At 50.0% G+C, this 5,038-nt stretch overlaps 1 non-coding gene across 1 annotated transcript in view; it reads left to right on the forward strand.

Moving 5' to 3' along the window:
• The first annotated feature begins 4,447 nt into the window (after positions 1–4,447).
• The window catches only part of LOC126332707 (small subunit ribosomal RNA), a 1,893-nt gene continuing 1,302 nt past the window's right edge, over positions 4,448–5,038 (forward strand). Inside the window, exon 1 of the ribosomal RNA XR_007563881.1 lies at positions 4,448–5,038. This exon is cut by the window's right edge and continues 1,302 nt beyond it. This is a non-coding gene — a ribosomal RNA (small subunit ribosomal RNA).

A 5,038-nucleotide genomic window follows, 5' to 3' on the forward strand; every position in this document is an offset into this window, starting at 1 on the left:
GTACCAGTTTATCGCTTAACCTAACTGTGGCTGTACCAGTTTATCGCTTAACCTAACTGTGGCTGTACCAGTTTATCGCTTAACCTAACTGTGGCTGTACCAGTTTATCGCTTAACCTAACTGTGGCTGTACCAGTTTATCGCTTAACCTAACTGTGGCTGTACCAGTTTATCGCTTAACTAACTGTGGCTGTACCAGTTTATCGCTTAACCTAACTGTGGCTGTACCAGTTATCGCTTAACCCTAACTGTGGCTGTACCAGTTTATCGCTTAACCTAACTGTGGCTGTACCAGTTTATCGCTTAACCTAACTGTGGCTGTACCAGTTTATCGCTTAACCTAACTGTGGCTGTACCAGTTTATCGCTTAACCTAACTGTGGCTGTACCAGATTATCGCTTAACCTAACTGTGGCTGTACCAGATTATCGCTTAACCTAACTGTGGCTGTACCAGATTATCGCTTAACCTAACTGTGGCTGTACCAGATTATCGCTTAACCTAACTGGTGGCTGTACCAGATTATCGCTTAACCTAACTCAATTTGTCCCTTAACCTAACTCAATTTGTCCCTTAACCTAACTCAATTTGTCCCTTAACCTAACTCAATTTGTCCCTTAACCTAACTCAATTTGTCCCTTAACCTAACTCAATTGTCCCTTAACCTAACTCAATTTGTCCCTTAACCTAACTCAATTTGTCCCTTAACCTAACTCAATTTGTCCCTTAACCTAACTCAATTTGTCCCTTAACCTAACTCAATTTGTCCCTTAACCTAACTCAATTTGTCCCTTAACCTAACTCAATTTGTCCCTTAACCTAACTCAAGTTGTCCCTTAACCTAACTCAAGTTGTCCCTTAACCTAACTCAAGTTGTCCCTTAACCTAACTCAAGTTGTCCCCTTAACCTAACTCAAGTTGTCCCTTAACCTAACTCAAGTTGTCCCTTAACCTAACTCAAGTTGTCCTTAACCTAACTCAAGTTGTCCCCTTAACCTAACTCAAGTTGTCCCTTAACCTAACTCAAGTTGTCCCTTAACCTAACTCAAGTTGTCCCCTTAACCTAACTCAAGTTGTCCCTTAACCTAACTCAAGTTGTCCCTTAACCTAACTCAAGTTGGTCCCTTAACCTAACTCAAGTTGTCCCTTAACCTAACTCAAGTTGTCCCTTAAACCTAACTCAAGTTGTCCCTTAACCTACTCAAGTTGTCCCTTAACCTAACTCAATTTGGTCCCTTAACCTAACCCACGTTGTCCCTTAACCTAACTCAAGTTGTCCCTTAACCTAACTCAAGTTGTCCCTTAACCTAACTCAAGTTGTCCCTTAACCTAACTCAAGTTGTCCCTTAACCTAACTCAAGTTGTCCCTTAACCTAACTCAAGTTGTCCCTTAACCTAACTCAAGTTGTCCCTTAACCTAACTCAAGTTGTCCCTTAACCTAACTCAAGTTGTCCCTTAACCTAACTCAAGTTGTCCCCTTAACCTAACTCAAGTTGTCCCTTAACCTAACTCAAGTTGTCCCTTAACCTAACTCAAGTTGTCCTTAACCTAACTCAAGTTGTCCCTTAACCTAACTCAAGTTGTCCCTTAACCTAACTCAAGTTGTCCCTTAACCTAACTCAAGTTGTCCCTTAACCTAACTCAAGTTGTCCCTTAACCTAACTCAAGTTGTCCCTTAACCTAACTCAAGTTGTCCCCTTAACCTAACTCAATTTGTCCCTTAACCTAACTCAATTTGTCCCTTAACCTAACTCAATTTGTCCCTTAACCGAACTCAATTTGTCCCTTAACCTAACTCAAGTTGTCCCTTAACCTAACTCAATTTGTCCCTTAACCTAACTCAATTTGTCCTTAACCTAACTCAATTTGTCCCTTAACCTAACTCAAGTTGTCCCTTAACCTAACTCAAGTTGTCCCTTAACCTAACTCAAGTTGTCCCTTAACCTAACCCACGTTGTCCCTTAACCTAACCACGTTGTCCCTTAACCTAACCGACGTTGTCCCTTAACCTAACCGACGTTGGTCCCTTAACCTAACCGACGTTGTCCCTTAACCTAACCGACGTTGTCCCTTAACCTAACCGACGTTGTCCCTTAACCTAACCGACGTTGGTCCCTTAACCTAACCGACGTTGTCCCTTAACCTAACCCACGTTGTCCCTTAACCTAACCCACGTTGTCCCCTTAACCTAACCCACGTTGTCCCTTAACCTAACCCACGTTGTCCCTTAACCTAACCCACGTTGTCCCTTAACCTAACCACGTTGTCCCTTAACCTACCCACGGTTGTCCCTTAACCTAACCCACGTTGTCCCTTAACCTAACCCACGTTGTCCCTTAACCTAACCCACGTTGTCCCTTAACCTAACCCACGTTGTCCCTTAACCTAACCCACGTTGTCCCTTAACCTAACCCACGTTGTCCCTTAACCTAACCCACGTTGTCCCTTAACCTAACCCACGTTGTCCCTTAACCTAACCCACGTTGTCCCTTAACCTAACCCACGTTGTCCCTTAACCTAACCCACGTTGTCCCTTAACCTAACCCACGTTGTCCCTTAAACACTAGATCGCGTGTTAACCTAACCCACGTTGTCCCTTAACCTAACCCACGTTGTCCCTTTGCCTAACATAGTTCACTGCTCGGAATCTCTGGTGTCGTTGTTATCCTCATGTAGATGTCTTGCGAGTGTTGCTTACTTTCCACATATTCCTGCTATCCACTGTCAATTGTACTGCAATAGGACTATATCGCCGACCCCCCCCCTCCCCCCCCCTCTGTCCCCCTCTGTCCCCCTCTTTGTGTCTCTGTCCTCTCAAGCTGGTCGGTCTGGCGTTTGAGTGTTAAATGAGCCTCGCAGCTGTTCAGTTGCATTCAGATGTCGACGCCCTCAGTGTACGTCGTGGTATGGTCTGTGTCCATTGTCCGCTGATGTCGTACGCGTAACCCACACGCTGTACCGATCATCGGTCGTTACGTACAGAGTGAAGTAGTGTGATACGTGTGACCGTACGCTGGCTGTGCCCAACGGTGTCGAATCTCAATTTCCATATGTTGTGCTTGATGCTACTTGTCTCGTCTCCCAATAACAGCTAGGTTGCACTGTGGTACGCCGTAGAGGCGTGTGGGAGGAACGTACGAACGCATTGTATGTCACCCTGGGTCGCTGGGGGTGGTGGTGCGGTGAGTCAGGTCAGGTCAGGTCAGCGTGAGCCGTCTGATGTAGTGACGCGTGTATTCCGACTTTGTCGTATTGCCTCACACAAAGTGCTACCCTGGTGGACCGCGTTCCATATCTGGGACATGCCGCAGATGCCGGTTGACAGTGGATCGCGGAAGGTACATCGCATACGTGCGCGGGCCACCTTCCACGTGTTCTCTTCTGCACATGTCGCAGTGTGTATGTGGTCTGATGTAGCGTGTCGTGACACATGACATCCTGGCATGCAAGAATTGTTGAATTCGCAAATGTAGGTGGACATCTACGTTTACTGCCCAAGATACGCAAATGAACTGGAAATCCGTTGTTGAGCGGTTGTTCACGCTGGAGGTGAATCTGTGATGGCGACGATCGGTACAGCTATTAACCGGTTGTTTCAGCGGTACCCGCCACATCCACACGCGTGACTAGGCCCATGTGGGTATGAAGCGATACGCGGCGGTGGCTTGGTGGGACTGTTCCCGGCCGGTGAAGGGGGGCCGCCCGGCGTGTTGGCCGCGCGCTGCGTGGGCGCACGCGCAACAGGCGGCTGGTGGGGGGCGCCGAGTGGCAGGAGCGCCAGCCGACGGGCCCGGCAGGCGGCGCAGCTACGCTGCGGCGCACCCTGCACGCGGCGCCTGGCGGCCAAAGTTGGTTCAGCCGAGCCCGGTGCGAAGCGCGGTGGACATCTGCAGTGTGCTGGTCTGATTGAGGACTGTGTGCGTTGAGGATGCGCCGCCGCCTGGCACTCGGCGCCGCGACGCCGTCTGCTGCTCGGTCGCCCCAGCGGTTCTCGCAGGTGGTTTGTATCGCAGTTGTGCGGACGTGTTGGCGCGTGCGCTGTGCTGGGAGAGTTCGCTTCTGCACCCAAGTGGGGCTTTGCCCTTGTGTGGCGCTGGCGTTGGAGCTGCCGGTCACCATAGGTGGCGCGTGTTGTCTCCCGCCGGCAATGCCACGACAGCACGCTCCCGGGCCTCTGTCGGCAGCGGCAAGCTCAGTTGGGAGCAAGGGTGTTCGCACTAAAACCGTCTACTCGCCTAACTCCGGGCGATTGCGCCTCTCTCGAAACCGACCAAGTACCTAGGACGGCGCTGCGCGCCGCCGGGACCTGAGAGGGTTTCGAGGTGTATCGTGCAGGGGAGCTCGGCCTCCTCCTGTTTGCAGAATAATTGAGCGGACGCTTGCGTGTTCGCGCGGGCCCCCGGGACACACTCCCGGGCGGCCGGCTGCTCAGCTCTAGTTGACGCAGCTCCCTGGTTGATCCTGCCAGTAGTCATATGCTTGTCTCAAAGATTAAGCCATGCATGTCTCAGTACAAGCCGCATTAAGGTGAAACCGCGAATGGCTCATTAAATCAGTTATGGTTCCTTAGATCGTACCCACGTTACTTGGATAACTGTGGTAATTCTAGAGCTAATACATGCAAACAGAGTCCCGACCAGAGATGGAAGGGACGCTTTTATTAGATCAAAACCAATCGGATTGGCTTGTCTGGTCCGTTTGCCTTGGTGACTCTGAATAACTTTGGGCTGATCGCACGGTCCTCGTACCGGCGACGCATCTTTCAAATGTCTGCCTTATCAACTGTCGATGGTAGGTTCTGCGCCTACCATGGTTGTAACGGGTAACGGGGAATCAGGGTTCGATTCCGGAGAGGGAGCCTGAGAAACGGCTACCACATCCAAGGAAGGCAGCAGGCGCGCAAATTACCCACTCCCGGCACGGGGAGGTAGTGACGAAAAATAACGATACGGGACTCATCCGAGGCCCCGTAATCGGAATGAGTACACTTTAAATCCTTTAACGAGTATCTATTGGAGGGCAAGTCTGGTGCCAGCAGC

The sequence above is a fragment of the Schistocerca gregaria genome, unplaced genomic scaffold, assembly GCF_023897955.1.
Source record: "Schistocerca gregaria isolate iqSchGreg1 unplaced genomic scaffold, iqSchGreg1.2 ptg001501l, whole genome shotgun sequence".
In the NCBI taxonomy this organism is placed as follows: domain Eukaryota; kingdom Metazoa; phylum Arthropoda; class Insecta; order Orthoptera; family Acrididae; genus Schistocerca; species Schistocerca gregaria.